At 42.9% G+C, this 17,817-nt stretch overlaps 1 non-coding gene across 1 annotated transcript; it reads left to right on the top strand.

Annotated features, from left to right (window-relative positions):
- The first annotated feature begins 6,162 nt into the window (after nt 1–6,162).
- Nucleotides 6,163–6,235, top strand: Trnam-cau. Its single transcript has one exon. It is a non-coding gene; the product is annotated as a tRNA-Met (tRNA).
- The last annotated feature ends 11,582 nt before the right edge of the window (nt 6,236–17,817 follow it).

The following is a 17,817-nucleotide window of genomic DNA, read 5'->3' as shown; positions in this document are numbered from 1 at the left end:
TCATAATTTACAAATGGTTTCAATTGTTTTCAATTATATGTCCAGGAGATTTTATACTTTTGAAATATTTCCAAAGCTATTTGAACTTTCTAAATATTTTCCCCGGTTTGTAAAACCTTTGAAATATTCACAATGTGGAACAGAATACTTCTAACAGTTTGTAAACAATGGTAACAGCATTTTGCCTTTATTTACCATTTTCTACCATTTTATGTAATATTGGGTCAGTGGGCTAGGAAGAAAGCAATTCACACATCCTTGCAAAGTACGGCTGGGTGTCATGTCAATGGCCTACCACAAAGGACCCACCAGTGCCCATCAGTGAAATCTAAAAATATACCAGGCAGACAAAAGGGGCTAACTTTTATGGGGCAATGAATTAATTCTACCATTTGGCAAGGTTTACCATTTTTTGTAAATATTTCTAAAAGTGAAAGAATCCTGCAGATGTTTGAAAATTATTGTAAATAAAGAGATTTTTGTGTAATCTCTTTCAAAATATTTCCAAAGTATTAAAAGGAATTCAAATAGATTCAAAATTCCATATTGATATTTTAAAAAAAAATTATAATTATTGGGGCTTAGATATTATTTTCTTCAAAATAATTCCAACAGATTACAATTATTGTCTAAAAACCCTCATGGTGTCTCGGAATTGACTCTATCTGGTCAATAAACCAAGCAGATGAAGGGCGGCCCTTTTTTCCTAAAACTTGCACACAATAGTATAGGCATAGGGCAAGGTCTAGAGGTAAATTAGATTAGAAAGAAAGAAAGAAGTTTATTGCACGACAATTGTACACGGTACAATGTATGGCAACGACTATTACACAAAGTACAAAGTAGAGGTATAGGATAAAGCTTAACAAGATAGTAAACATAACAATAGGGCTAACATAATTCTTTGATATTAGATTAGATCTTAGGATTTCAACCCCAAGGCCACCTCACCACCTTCATAGTTTCTGGTTTCCTTCTAAAACCTCTCCTCCGCTGTAAGACAAATAACTTGTGTCTGTCATTTCTGCATTTTTGTAGAAACAGTAGAAACGTCTCATACCTGAGACACAGCCATACAGTCTACAGCTCTTACTAACCAAGTGCCTGTGTTGTTCCAACGTTACGTATATAACTACATTCTTGGAGGCGATAACCCTTACTGTGTACAAGTGGGAAAATATATCCACGAATGCTTATACCGTAGAACCAACAGTGTAAATGACATGCTAGACCCGATATGTTGACTTTATTTATACATATAGATATCCATATTTGTGTGTTAACGTTTAGCTGTACTGTAAGTAGTTGCTATACATGTAGAACTTACGAAAGTCGCTATACTTTTGTCGTGTCAATAAAGATTTCCATTATAACTACCGGCGGGCTGGCGTGTTTACGTCGGTCAACACAGCTTTAATTAAGGGGACGTCCGACTGACAGGTCGACTTAATTTGCTACTGATACGTCCGTTTATCGGGGCCTTCCGGCAATAACTCTCGCCTTCATAATATTTGAGAACACCATAAAACCATCGATTGTTTGGGTCTAGACTGACCCGGCCTCACCCTACCCTACCCTGGCAACCACCTCACCGCATGTGTACCGGCTCTAATACTGAGGCATCGGCCCTTTTCTGACTGCCGATCTTTCTGATCGTAACCATAACTGAATCACAGAAATAGAATAACGGTATAGGTGTGGACACTCATGTGTACAGTCGGCATACAAAACGTTTATCTTACAACAGTGATATCACAAAAAAGATGCCCATCACAAATACAGATGTCTAGCACAAATACAGATGTCTATATCATCTTTTATCTTAGGTCTTTCTGTGCTATACCTAGCTGGCAGTAGGCTGAAAGAAATCATATACTAGTATATACCTAAACAATAAGGCAATCTGAGATGGCAGACTTCACTACCTTCTCCCCTTTCCACTAGGACGGCGCTCTCGCCGCGCTCTCTCTGCGACCTAACTCACTCAACGAATTGTATTACAAACGCTTTGTGTGTTTTGTTGTCTTTTCAGTCGAACTTAAGGTAGCCAGGAGGTATGTCTGAGCAAGATTTCTTTCCGAAAAATAACCATCAATTTTAGTAGATATGTACTTCTATTTTTATAAAAATAGAATACTTTGTCATCAAATGTTGTTTTTGTTGGCCAAATTTCAAGGTCAAAGTAGCTGTCTCAAATTACACAAAAATTTCAAACTCTTCACAGCTTTATAAACTTGACATCATTGGATAGGTCTTAGTGAAAGAAATAGAATGGTTTTTATTGCGAAAAAATCGGACATACCGTTAGAGAGTTATGGCCATCAACGGCCTGAAAATTACGCCATAATTTCTCCGGGTCAGCTAATTAAATATGCAAGATTACAATATCTCCACAGTCATACAAGATACAAGGAAAAAACTTGGTAAACTGGGGTTTTGTAACATGCTGAATTGAACTATGGCCATGAAATTTACATATCTAATTCATAAATGATAAATAATCCTGAATAATTGAGTTCCAGGGGTAATAAAATCTGAGTCAGCTAATTAAATATGCAAAAACACCATATTTCCCTCTCCTTGAAGATACAAGAACAAAACTTGGTATACGGAGGTTTTAGTACATGCCGAATACAAATCTGACCTCAAAATATCATTTCGATTTTTTTATGACCTATGAAAATGGATTGCGTCACTACTACCACCACAATGTGATTATCGGAGCGACACGCCCCAAAAACTGTTCATCAGAATTAGTCAAAATGGATCTTATTTTGAAATATACCCTGTAAGGTAGAATATCTTGCGCAGCCGCCTCGAAAGGGTGCTATTTAGTGCTCCCAATTGCTGGTAGCATAAGGGGTAATAAAAATTCAAGGAAAAAAATTCATAAAAAATCAGCATTACAAGATATGACAAAATTCACGCACAGATCTTTTTAAATGACCATTATATACATTACTGTAAAGTATTAACAACAATCGTCGAATTACAAGCGGGGCAAAACACTTTTCTGGCATTTTTCCCCAAATGGGCGTGGCCATATAGCTCTCTATGACATCATCATGACGTCATGCTAATTTGCATAAATTACCTTTGTGCAATGAGGTACTTCCTAAAAAAAAAACTAAAGACCCATGCATTATCCAAACATGATATTTTCATGACACCAAAAACACCCCCAAACGCCTCAGTTACCACTCTTTATGGCCTTAAACATTTTGTGTGATATATCCAGTATAAAATCGAAGGTTACACACATCCGTTTTAGGTCGCAGTGAGAGCGCAGTGCGATCGCCGTCTAATGGAAAGAAGCCTTATGTATATCTCTGTTCTAATGTAGTCTAGGAATGCTGGACATCCAGGTGATCCTGGCGGGCGGGTATATCATTGGGTGGGCCGACTACCCTCTCTTCGCAGCCAGAGGCTGAATTGCGAGGAGCTTACAATAGGCGGGGCTATATCATAAGGGTCTGGAGCGAGCTGTCATTCGGCGCCACGTATTGAGGTGACCTCAATACGAAAGTAATTGTCCCAGGTGCGACCAAGGGACCGTAGACTTTAAACCACTCACACCGGGAAGGTCTTCTACTCTTTTCGATATTAAAGTGCAGTGGGTTCGTTAACGTTTGCAAGGTGTGGCTCTTCTCAAACGCGGGACCTCCATCTAATTATATACAGTGGAAGCCAATTAATTGCACGTCGTATAAACGCACACTTCGGTCAATTGCACGGAATCCCAAATCCCGTGGCGGTGCGGTCCAACTGGGTAACTTCGCATTATCGCACACGCCGGATAATTGCACGAAATTCACTGGCAAATTGGGTGTGTAATTAAGCGGCTTCCACTATATAACATCCTACCTGAGGAACAAAGTGCGGGACGGAGTCAGGTTTGTACAGGTGTGAGAACGCGACTCTAAACGGACTCCGGACAAACATGTCAGCGGGGATAATGATAAACTCCGTACAGTAATGACAGCGGGATGAAAGGAGGGGTAAGAATGGGGAGAGTGAGATAAAATCAACGGCAAAGGCAAGATACACAACATAAAATTCTCCACTATGAGTTTCAATAGCTCATCTATGGTCTCCCACATTCCACTATAATTGAAGAAATGTGACAAATAGTTTAAATGAGGAATTCGTCCATTATTGTGTCCAACGAAATGATGGTAGATTTGAACAAACAGGATTTCTAGCGTGGACTAGTACGCCAAAATATATGTAGATATGTGAATATTGTTAAAGCGCTTGTAACTTGTTAGTTTCAACTAAAGCCCTGCACTTTCAACCTTACAGTGCGTACAAATATTACATAGAGGCAAATAATTTGCAAACAAGTCTCCATCCATGCATTGAGTGTTCTAATAATAACTAGAAATCAGTATTTTGGGCTGCCCTAATTTTTACTGATTCATCCTATTTTTATTTTCGCCTCCAATTTAATGAGGTTTGGTCATCCGTGGGCACGATGTCAACAAACGAGTTTTCTATCGAAGAGAAAAACAAACAGAAACTGGAACGGACGAATTAGTTTTTGCTTGCAGGACAAGATTGCTTCCGTGTTGCTTCCACGGTACAAGCTAACACACTCTGTTTCCAGGGGCAACAGAGATGACGTCACGTATCATGTGTAATCGTTTCCATAGCAACCTTATGAAGTACTGATGTACAAGTCCGGACGGTTTACCGTTGCTAAGATTATTTGATTGAAAGTAATTAGAATTGTTCCGCACTAAGTACTAACTGGTCCGACTCTAATATTTCCAAAGTAGGTTTTTTTTATATAAGTTACCATGGCCAGAAGATGGGCAAAATCATGTCAGGCTGTGAACGGCATATTTGTAGGCTGTGTCTCGTCCTATCCATAGAAGTGTTCGCTGCGTAATAAATAAACTGTAGACAACCAAAATACACAGACTATCATTTTGAAATCATTGGAGGGAACGGGTAACGTAGCATACATGTAGACTATTTACATTGTAATCTAAATTTCGTATAAGTTAACTTATAATCACGTATCATGTAGCAATTATTTTCATCATTTTATGTGACAGAATGAAGGACATGTAATAATCTATGCTCTTTTGTATGTCCTATCTGTCAATCACTCACTCACTCAATCAATCAATCAATCAATAAACCAACCAATCGATCAATCAATCTTTCGGTGGAATCATGAGTTGATGCGTGGCGGCTACAGACAGTTCTCGTCACGTCTATTATCTGTTGTTGATCGAAATAACTTGCTGGTTTCGTACAACACAAATATGTCTGTACTCCGTAGCTAGTGTTCAGTGGGAGATGAAAGATCTGCCCCTAATGATGAACGAATGATGAACCAAGCGGTTAATGAGACGAGTTGTTCACGCCGTCCGTTGTTAAGAGCGAACCGTACACCGTCCTCACGCCAGCGGGTCACGGGAAAGTGGTCCGGCGGCAGGTGTGTAAAGTTTCCCCGAGTCCTTCCCACGGAGCACCCGGCAACTGTGCAAACTGCCGAGCCACTCAGAACTAGGTCGGCGGCGCGACAAGAGTGAGGAAGCAATGGGCTAGTCGTTACTTGACCCCAAAGGAGTAAAGTATAGCTTTGTTTTATATTATGTTATAGTACAATGCTAAACATTATTCCACCACAAAGAAAGGATGATGGAAGAATGTTTCGAATTATACTTTGATTACTACCAACACGGATGAGCTTCCATGATGATAGTTTTATGTTGTCTACAGGCAGTAGTATAACTGTGTGTCTGTTCCCGGGCGCATGCGTCTGCTTTGTCCCTGCTTGTACGTCATCAGATCCAAGTAACAGCAGCAGCAGCAAGAGACACGCCATCAGCACGTATGAACACCATCAGCACCAATGAACGCCATCAGCACTAATGAACACCATCAGCACTAATGAACACCATCAGCACTAATGAACAGCATCAGCATCAATGAACGCCATCAGCAGTAATGAACACCATTGGCACTAATGAACGCCATCAACACCAAGGGCTACGCCATCAGCACTCATGAACGCCATTAGCACTCATGAACGCCATCAGCACTCATGAACGCCATTAGCACTCATGAACGCCATCAGCACTCATGAACGCCATCAGCACTTATGAACGCCATCAGTACTCATGAACTGTTTGCCTGATGTATTTCACAGCCTCGTTAGCGCAGTAGGCAGCGCGTCAGTCTCATAATCTGAAGGTCGTGAGTTCGATCCTCACACGGGGCAGGCTTTTTTCTTTCTTGTTCTTGTCAGGCCCCTTCTCCATTGGAAACAGCAATAAGATACTGATAAAAGAAGGTTTCATAAGTTTAGTTGTCTTGCACCGTATGAAAGGGAAATAGTTTTGATTCAAATTGATTGTGGCGTTGCGCAATTGAGCCGAGATTGCGGAACTGCAGGGATGGAGGATGACGTCTGCCATCTCTGACCGACGTCTTCCCAGAAATCGGTCTGAAGAATTGCGTACGTACGTCTGCGTGGCGGCATTGTCAAGTTGAGACGTCCCGCTTTAGGCCGGCGTCGTGAATAATAGATGATCTTCATTTACATGTTCTTGTCCTCACGGGCTAAATGCAGTGATTCGATAGTATTACATTAGATACGAAAGAGTAGATACCGTTACAAGTAGAAATACAAGTGAAAAATTAAATAGACAAAACAACTGGAGCTATACTATCACTATAACTATTGTTTACATGCCTCTTCCCTCTTCTTAAATCAAGTGTACACGAACTCACATAGTTTTTGTTGTACAACGTTGTTTGTTTCTGTCATTATACACACAAATAGTTCGTCTTTGGCTAACGTGAGTCTAAATTGAGAGTATTGCTACAACCATTACGTATATCACTGCATATGGAACACTCTACTAAGAAATGGACTTCATTTTCAATACGGTTGGAGTTACAAACTGTACAGAGCCTGTCATTCGGAGGAGTCCGGTGGTTTCTTAATATTAAGGTACTGTTCTCTTCCGTAGGTATGTTTGGTTTTTCTATACGTTCTCAATTTGTTTCCTTGATTTTTGTTTTAACCATTAATAATGGATACACCAGGCGGCTGTCTGTCCTTCGCGCCGTCAGCGCCTTCCTTTTTCCTGTATTATAAAAACATCGCGTGCAGAAACCGGGTCAACTTTATCTCCTGGCTAAGCCGGAGTGATGGCACGGCGGAGTTCACGGCCTCCGGGGAACGGCGAAGACAGAGTAAGCTATAAGAAGGGTTTTGTCTGGAAAATTTTTTTAAGACGTAAATTTGTTATAGCGTTCGTTATATATTCTATCCAAACAATGGACCCCGTTTTTTTGGTCATCTCGAAGCAGATACACGCGTCTTCATATTTCTGAAAATCCGTTTTTTTTTGTCTGTTTATTTCGCTTAGCACGTTAACAGTTTTAAAACGTAACACACCAGTTTCGTACAGCAGACACAGACTGTGCAAGACCAGGTTGTAAGATTTGATCCTCTCATCCTGCATGGTATGAACTCCTACTCATACTCTTTTGTAACTGTAATAAATGTGTGGTGGGATCTTTAACGTTCTCAAGTGTACCTCTTCTCTAACACGGGACCTTCGGCTTTAAGTCCCATCTGAAAGGACGTCCCTAAAGTACGCTAGTACGCGTTTTTAGTGGGACGATCGTTAGTGGATGTCTCACGTGCATCGACTCCAAGACATTGTCCTAAGTGTATCGACTCCAGGACGTTGTCTCAAGCGCATCGGTTCAAAGATCTTTGAACCGATGCGCTTGAGACAACGTCCTGGATTCGATACACTTAGGACAATGTCTTGGACCGTTACAAAATGGACGAAATGTAGTAGAGAACGTAAGCATGACTCATGTACCTGCTTGGATATCTGGACGTCCAGTCCCATCGGTCCTTGCGCTGCCTGCTGTACCTAGCTCTTCTAGTATGTGGATGACGTCACACTGAGCCCATGTTTAGCTGTTCGGAACCGCAGCGACCACAACCTGTCACACTTGTCACTGATGGCGTGTCAGTGTGGTGGTCAGAATTCCCCCAACAAAGACACGGAAAACCTGACAAATTACACACACCGTCACACGGCCAGGACATTCCCACGACTTGTTCCCGACCACTCCCTAACCGAGGTCGGCGTTGGGTTGGGAGTAGCCTGGAATCCATTTATATACTAGCCCCAATTTGCTCCTCTGATGACATCCAAGCAGACATTCTGGGCCCTGATTTTCCATAGATTTATGGCCGGCTGGCACAGATAAAAGTCTACTAGTAGGAGGCATTATCTCGCCGACCAACTCTCAACCACAGACGACCTTGCTCACGACTAACTCTCAACCATGGTCTGGAGAATGTTGGGAGGCCATGGACTACTTTGTTTGTACTTACTTATTAAGCCTACTACTGCCCATCCTTGGACATAGGCCACGAACTAGCTCCCTCCATCCTCCGCGGTGTGTGACTATATGTGTGACAGAGGATTATCTGCCAACCATGGCCTGGATATGTGTGACAGGGCCACACCCAGAATACTGCGTTAGTGTAGATATAGTATCTCTATAGTGGTGCACGTTCTAGTAAGAAGCACGGCGAAATGGTTCATCTCGTTTCGTGATTTTCATTTCTATTTCTGACAAATGAGATGCAGATCAATCGTATTGCCCTACCATGGCATCGACAAATGATAGTGGCATTTCTAAGGCTTAGGTTTTTTCAGAAACGGGGCCCGTCCGGGATGCATATGTTTGCGGACACAAAAATGAAACTATTTAACACCAATTTATGCTCCCGGCTGTCTTTTTCAAGCTCTGTGTGTTTTGCTGCCTTTCTTGTCATATTTTTCGTTTCCAAAAGTCACCCGGCCGGGCCCCGTGTTGGGAATTGGGACCGGGGCCTAACATTGTAACAGACGCTAGAACGCCAAATTAACGGGTGTGGCGGCAGCTTACATGTACATGTACTTGGCGGCTTGGTATTACCTAGAAGGTTCGGACTTAACTATTCAAATAGTCTAACGTTATATCCCAAACCATAATTGTATTGAATGACAGATAGCGCAGATATATCCACACCCTCTATTGTCCGTGTTTCCACAAGTATAATGATTTTCTCGTTATTTTTAGATCATCCCATCATCGCCTAATCCCGCGTGTGGCAATCCCGTCAAGTAGATGGAGACATATTGCCACATAGTAGCAAACAGTACAACAAACATGTCCGTCACGCCCGCCTTGTCGTCAGGACGCCGCGCCGTATCGGGGCCGGATCGCGCGCACATACTCACAACATGAGGGCCCCGCCGACAAATATTTGCCCTGCGTGTTTGCCTGTACGTGCCGGGATGGAGTTTGGCGAAGTTTGATATGATACTAACGGACGGAAAACGTGCTCTTTAATACGTTTGATACGTGCAGCAGGCACGGAGAGAGATATTATCAGCACTCAAATTCTTGCCATAACCCAGCAATACTTAAGGGAGCAAAACATTTTCATCATTGATACATACATACATCAATATGCATACACTGATATGTGTTGCATTTCAACTGGTGTTTTTACCTGTATTTTTTTAATCCTCAACACCAATGTTACCTGTTTTCTTTTGCTGTAATTCAACTGTCAGTGTATGTACCTGTACATCCATTTGTACATGTTTTCTGTTATATATATACAAATTCACTATGATCTGTCCAGCGGTGCCGTTAATGTATGGCAGCAACTATATTACACAAAGTACAAAATAAATATATAGAGTAAAACAGTAAGGGCTAGCGTACGTTTTGATATAATGTTTCAATCGAGTGACGGTATTTTTTAACATATAGCGTAATGTTATCTTTTATCTTAGTTGAAGACTGAAGAAGCATCCAAATTAGGCGAAAAAGTCTAACTCAAAGTCTAGAGTTCAATATCTCAGTAGGTATAAATGTTCGGTTGAGAAATACAAACTTCATATTATAAAAACGTCTATTTAACAAAACTAATGTCATGTCAATTTCATTAGTCAATAAATGGACCCTCGTAACACCCTCTAAAGTTCTAATCACATGCATATATCACCAGGTAATGTTTAACCGCCGTTTATTATACAGTTTGTAAAACCTTGACGTTATCTTATACATATTTACACGCTGCAAACAGTAAATATCATAAAATATCATAATTACATTTTGATTTGTCGACGTGTGTTCATAAATATGTTGAAATGTAAAACCCGAGGTTGATATCTGAAATTTCTATTATCTGCTGGTGTCTTTCCAATGTTTTTAAATGAATGGTCATCAATTTTACTTGGTTCAGGACTACAACAATCGGAAAATCTGTTTTAAATGTATGATGTTGTGTAACAATATGTGACGCACGAGATGGTGTATTGTAATACGTCATTTGCTATGTAAAGAGGGCACAATTCAGCCTTTGGCTGCCACGCCGTTCTGACAAATAAACCATTTGATTGATTGATTGATTGATTGATTGATTGAAGATCATCCTGAAACTAGGGCAACACTGACTTCTTTTTTTACATGATCTAGTCCTGTCTTCATTTTAAGAGATGCTTTTCATCCATCTGCGTTGCACATAACTTTAAACACTCACGCAAACTCTATAGTGTTCCGTTGTCGAACAGCTTTTAGGTCAGTCCTATTCTTATGGATTTAAGATTTCCAATTTAGGACGTTAAACAAAACATAAGGTCTTCCTCAGCAAGTAGTACATTTTGTAGAGATGCCTGCATGAGTCAACGTTTGCCGCGGCTTTAAACATGTGAATCTGATGAGTGTAACCAGGGAAACCGTTTTAAAGCAAGCCAATCCTACTAACTGGACTTTAGAAGATGTAAAACTTGTACGGAAATCCCGGTAATCTTTCCCACCACACAACAGGCACTCCAGCATAACTCCAACACAAACAAGCCGCTTTACACGGGTTAAAGTCCGCACACGGCGGGCATTGTTCTCGCACAGACGGGTGAATAACCTTTGCGTTGGTCAACACTCTGGTCCCATATCTGCTACCTGTCTTGCGTTATGAGTTAGATAGGTGAAGAACCTTTGGTCAACACTCTGGTCCCATACCTGCTACCTGTCATACGTTATGCGTTAGACAGGTGAAGAATCTTTGGTCAACACTCTGGTCCCATACCTGCTACCTGTCATGCGTTATGAGTTAGACAGGTGTAGAACCTTTGGTCAACACTATGGTCCCATATCTGCTACCTGTCTTGCGTTATGAGTTAGACAGGTGAGAACCTTTGGTCAACACTCTGGTCCCATATCTGCTACCTGTCTTGCGTTATGAGTTAGACAGGTGAGAACCTTTGGTCAACACTCTGGTCCCATATCTGCTACCTGTCTTGCGTTACGAGTTAGACAGGTGAAGAACCTTTGGTCAACACTCTGGTCCCATACCTGCTACCTGTCTTGCGTTATGAGTTAGACAGGTAAAGAATCTTTGCTCTGGTCAACACTCTGGTCCCATATCTGCTACCTGTCTTGCGTTATGAGTTAGACAGGTGAATAACCTTTGGTCAACATTGTGGTCCCATATCTGCTACCTGTCTTGCGTTATGAGTTAGACAGGTGAGAACCTTTGGTCAACACTCTGGTCCCATATCTGCTACCTGTCTTGCGTTATGAGTTAGACAGGTGAATAACCTTTGGTCAACATTGTGGTCCCATATCTGCTACCTGTCTTGCGTTATGAGTTAGACAGGTGAGACCCTTTGGTCAACACTCTGGTCCCATACCTGCTACCTGTCTTGCGTTATGAGTTAGACAGGTGAATAACCTTTGGTCAACATTGTGGTCCCATACCTGCTACCTGTCTTGCGTTATGAGTTAGACAGGTGAAGACCCTTTGGTCAACACTCTGGTCCCATATCTGCTACCTGTCTTGCGTTATGCGTTAGACAGGTGAAGAACCTTTGGTCAACACTCTGGTCCCATATGTCCTACCTGTCTTGCGTTATGAGTTAGACAGGTGAGAACCTTTGCTTTGGTCAACACTCTGGTCCCATATCTGCTACCTGTCTTGTGTTATGAGTTAGACAGGTGAAGACCCTTTGGTCAACACTCTGGTCCCATATCTGCTACCTGTCTTGTGTTATGAGTTAGACAGGTGAAGAACCTTTGGTCAACACTCCGGTCCCGTATCTGCTACCTGTCTTGCGTTATGCGTTAGACAGGTGAGACCCTTTGCTTTGGTCAACTCTCTGGTCCCATACCTGCTACCTGTCTTGCGTTATGAGTTAGACAGGTGAAGACCCTTTGGTCAACACTTTGGTCCCATACCTGCTACCTGTCTTGCGTTATGAGTTAGACAGGTGAAGACCCTTTGGTCAACACTGTGGTCCCATATCTGCTACCTGTCTTGCGTTATGAGTTAGACAAGTGAGAACCTTTGGTCAACACTCTGGTCCCATATCTGCTACCTGTCTTGCGTTATGAGTTAGACAGGTGCTTTGGTCAACACTCTGGTCCCATACCTGCTACCTGTCTTGCGTTATGAGTTAGACAGGTGAAGACCCTTTGCTTTGGTCAACTCTCTGGTCCCATACCTGCTACCTGTCTTGCGTTATGAGTTAGACAGGTGAAGACCCTTTGGTCAACACTCTGGTCCCATATCTGCTACCTGTCTTGCGTTATGAGTTAGACAAGTAAGAACCTTTGGTCAACCCTCTGGTCCCATACCTGCTACCTGTCTTGAGTTATGAGTTAGACAGGTAAAGAATCTTTGCTCTGGTCAACACTCTGGTCCCATATCTGCTACCTGTCCTGCGTTATGAGTTAGACAGGTGAGACCCTTTGGTCAACACTATGGTCCCATATCTGCTACCTGTCTTGCGTTATGAGTTAGACAGGTGAGAACCTTTGGTCAACACTCTGGTCCCATATCTGCTACCTGTCTTGCGTTATGAGTTAGACAGGTGAGAACCTTTGGTCAACACTCTGGTCCCATATCTGCTACCTGTCTTGCGTTACGAGTTAGACAGGTGAAGAACCTTTGGTCAACACTCTGGTCCCATACCTGCTACCTGTCTTGCGTTATGAGTTAGACAGGTAAAGAATCTTTGCTCTGGTCAACACTCTGGTCCCATATCTGCTACCTGTCTTGCGTTATGAGTTAGACAGGTGAATAACCTTTGGTCAACATTGTGGTCCCATATCTGCTACCTGTCTTGCGTTATGAGTTAGACAGGTGAGAACCTTTGGTCAACACTCTGGTCCCATATCTGCTACCTGTCTTGCGTTATGAGTTAGACAGGTGAAGACCCTTTGGTCAACACTCTGGTCCCATATCTGCTACCTGTCTTGCGTTATGAGTTAGACAGGTGAAGACCCTTTGGTCAACACTCTGGTCCCATATCTGCTACCTGTCTTGCGTTATGAGTTAGACAGGTGAAGACCCTTTTGGTCAACACTCCGGTCCCATATCTGCTACCTGTCTTGCGTTATGAGTTAGACAGGTGAGAACCGTTGGTCAACACTCTGGACCCATATCTGCTACCTGTCTTGCGTTATGAGTTAGACAAGTGAGAACCTTTGGTCAACACTCTGGACCCATATCTGCTACCTGTTTGCGTTATGAGTTAGACAGGTGAAGACCCTTTGGTCAACACTCTGGTCCCATATCTGCTACCTGTCTTGCGTTATGAGTTAGACAGGTGCTTTGGTCAACACTCTGGTCCCATATCTGCTACCTGTCTTGCGTTATGAGTTAGACAGGTGAAGGACCTTTGGTCAACATTGTGGTCCCATACCTGCTACCTGTCTTGCGTTATGAGTTAGACAGGTGAAGACCCTTTGGTCAACACTCTGGTCCCATATCTGCTACCTGTCTTGCGTTATGAGTTAGACAGGTGCTTTGGTCAACACTCTGGTCCCATACCTGCTACCTGTCTTGCGTTATGAGTTAGACAGGTGAGAACCTTTGGTCAACACTCCGGTCCCATATCTGCTACCTGTCTTGCGTTATGAGTTAGACAGGTGAAGGACCTTTGGTCAACACTCTGGTCCCATATCTGCTACCTGTCTTGCGTTATGAGTTAGACGGGTGAAGAACCTTTGGTCAACACTGTGGTCCCATATCTGCTACCTGTCTTGCGTTATGAGTTAGACAGGTGAGAACCTTTGCTTTGGTCAACACTCTGGTCCCATATCTGCTACCCGTCTTGTGTTATGAGTTAGACAGGTGAAGACCCTTTGGTCAACACTCTGGTCCCATATCTGCTACCTGTCTTGCGTTATGAGTTAGACAGGTGAAGACCCTTTGGTCAACACTCTGGTCCCATATCTGCTACCTGTCTTGCGTTATGAGTTAGACAGGTGAAGACCCTTTGGTCAACACTCTGGTCCCATATCTGCTACCTGTCTTGCGTTATGAGTTAGACAGGTGAAGACCCTTTTGGTCAACACTCCGGTCCCATATCTGCTACCTGTCTTGCGTTATGAGTTAGACAGGTGAGAACCGTTGGTCAACACTCTGGACCCATATCTGCTACCTGTCTTGCGTTATGAGTTAGACAAGTGAGAACCTTTGGTCAACACTCTGGACCCATATCTGCTACCTGTTTGCGTTATGAGTTAGACAGGTGAATAACCCTTGCTTTGGTCAATACTCTGGTCCCATATCTGCTACCTGTCTTGCGTTATGAGTTAGACAGGTGTAGAACCCTTGCTTTGGTCAACTAGTACTGTCGCTAGGACCGAACGATTTGACAGATCACTAAAAGGATTTCATCGATAAAAGCGAATCTTTTATGTTTGTGTGTTAAGCTGTCCTTTGAGTCACACTCCTACTTTTTGCATGATATTCGAGTAATAATGTCAAGGGTTATATCAATCCGATTTAGAACGCAGTGCCGCCACCGACGCGGTACCACAGTCCAGTGAGACACCCCCTGGGTTCTGCCGCTCCTGGGCTAGAAGGAGAAGGTTGGGAGGGCCCATGGTCGGCTATATACGTATATGACAAGAACTGATCAAAGTCCCCAAACGTACGGAAGTACACATGAACGTAAACCCTGAGAGCACGCCAGCTGCCTCTGCCCTTGTGATGACCCGGGTTCCGGCTCAGGCGCCGCAGCACCCAGGGACATGTACAGGGGGTAGCCTCCACCAGGCCTTCCTACGGGGGTAGCCTCCACCAGGCCTTCCTACGGGGGTAGCCTCCACCAGGCCTTCCTACGGGGGTAGCCTCCACCAGGCCTTCCTACGGGAGTAGCCTCCACCAGGCCTTCCTACGGGGGTAGCCTCCACCAGGCCTTCCTACGGGAGTAGCCTCCACCAGGCTTTCCTACGGGAGTAGCCTCCACCAGGCCTTCCTACGGGGGGTAGCCTCCACCAGGCCTTCCCACGAGGATGCCGCAGCACCCAGCGACATGTAAAAAAGAGTCTCTTTATTCAACAACACTTTTGAACTTTCGAATTAAGTGAAAAAGTGAAGAAAATGAAATACACAAAGGGGTTTTTCTTTGCCTTCTGATGAGACCTCCTTAAATGATTTCCTTCCGCACAGATCGACATCCAAGACGTACACGGCAATACTCTCAAGACTTGTCAAGTCGTGCATCTTATCTTATCTTGAGTAAACGCGATGACTCAGATCAAAAGGAACAAAAGAAGAACCCACAAACGTTGCATCAACACGTCCATTCAGCCCCAGCTCGGTTTCCTGGATGCAGAGATAACGCTGTTAGTGGAAGGACGGGACAAAAATGTGAAGAGCGTGGATGATACTGGAGGTGCCTAATGTATTTGATGTTAAAATTCAGCCGAAAGCACTGGACAGATTTTACTTACGCTGCCTGCGCAAAGTTATTGGTATCTCCTATGGAGAGACAGGGTTCCCAACACAGAAATGCTCCATCTAGCAGATATGGACGGCACGTGCCTAATACTAGCTCACAAGCATGCCACTTCTACTCTCCAAGCAGAGGTTGAATCGCGCGGATATAGTAGTAGTCGGAAAAATTACACGGGCGCTCTTCCTTTTTTTCCGACTACTCTATATCTGCGCGATTCAACCTCTGCGAGTAGCCACTACCAGATACAGTCAATATTACAGGTCATACGTAGAGCTGCTTATGCCAAGTCAAGATGCAGGAGTTCAATTTCTCTTCATTTATATCAAATCTTGGAATGGGCCACCAAGTGCAGTATATGAATTAACCCCTTGGCTAGCTAACGTTTTGTTTGCGTGAAAACTGTGAGGTTTAAGGGTTAGGTCGTTCCATGCAAAATAACGAGTGCGTGCAACCTGTGTGTTTGCGAGTGTGTTTGATACACCAAACGGCCATATCACGTACAGATAAAGATAACTCTGTTTCCTCACGTATCGGTCACGCCTATCTGTCAGACGGAGCAATTGATGAGTCCTAAACACAAACACGGAGGTGGGCCTTTATACAATTTCATCTCGTCATGAAGTGTCCTATGTATGTTATGTTACGCAGTGGGTTATTCACATTCCTATGTCTATACTCTAAACACCACAGATTTTACGATACTCGATACCAGAAGTAGATTTGACTCATGATGCTAAGATGGGTAAATACACAAAGGGTTGCTTTGTGATTAGAAAAGATAGTTACACTCATGTTTAGCCCCACCTGATTGTATGGAGGTTTTCTTATCTTATTTAGTTATAGTAGAGTTTTAAGATTTAGTAGAGTTTTAGGATTTATCTGTAGCCACTTTTTTTACTTTATATTTGTCCATACAAAAATCACTGTGCTTTCTGTCGTGTCAATAAAGCTTGCATATCTCAGCCATCCCTACATCCAGTCGTGGCAACTGTCGCGAGGCTCACCTCTTATATTCTGTACAGAAAAAGAGAAGACTAGGGCTGGGTACCGGTACAGAAAATTCAGGTCCAGGTCCGGTTCAGGTCCAGAGGATCAGGTCCAGGTCCAGGTCCGAACCTGATGTAGTATGACCCATACCAATGATCCATTTCACTACAAAGAAATCCGTTTGGTGGAGTATTAGACTTACACTGGTATTTTAAAATCCTATAACGCTAACTGCACCTGTACGATTGACTGTAAAACTTGGTAGAAATAACTATAAACTCTACTCCACTTCACTCTTGCTATTTTCTTCCACCTGCAAGCGCCAAAACGCGTGAATGCCTGATCAAATAATCTGTTAATTTTCCAATAGAATAGGTCCAACATCCGGTCCACCTAATTTTTTCATGTCCGGTTTTTCTGGACTGGTCCAATACGAAAAACCGGTTTTGTACCGATACGCTGTACCGATACCCAGCCCTAGAGAAGTCGTAGTCATTTTCACCAGAGCGTGTTAGAGGTGTGTCGTATGGGTAAAAAGCGTGTACAGAGGATTAGGGGGAAAGGAGATTTAAGAACTTCGTAAATATGGACAACATAGAAGTGACGTCAGACTTTGTATACAAGTGTTTAAAAACAAGAATAATAAAGAACGCGTTCTATTGCATGCCAAGAAGGCTGCATTAGTTCTGTCAACACAGGAAAACAAATTGTAAGTCCTGAACCTATTAACGAGTGTTCCAAACATAACGAGGAACCTCGTGCGAGTTTATGACAGGTGCCTAAACGGGAGATAGTGACTGTACAGGAATATCGTGTTTTACACAACATGCTTTGCTGAACGTTCAACATTACGAAAATTCATTCTTGTGAAAATCGGTCGTATGAAATTCCACGTATTTAATCTACAAGCAATTGTTACGATTGAAGGATTGATCGTTTATACCCCCCTCACATTAGGCGAAAATCGATCGGACGACGAGTCTGCGAGCTCTAAATTACGAGGAGGCATGACCATAATGCCGACGAAGAAATG

This window comes from Branchiostoma floridae, chromosome 1, assembly GCF_000003815.2.
Source record: "Branchiostoma floridae strain S238N-H82 chromosome 1, Bfl_VNyyK, whole genome shotgun sequence".
NCBI lineage: Eukaryota > Metazoa > Chordata > Leptocardii > Amphioxiformes > Branchiostomatidae > Branchiostoma > Branchiostoma floridae.
This window is presented reverse-complemented; position numbering and strand designations above follow the sequence as displayed.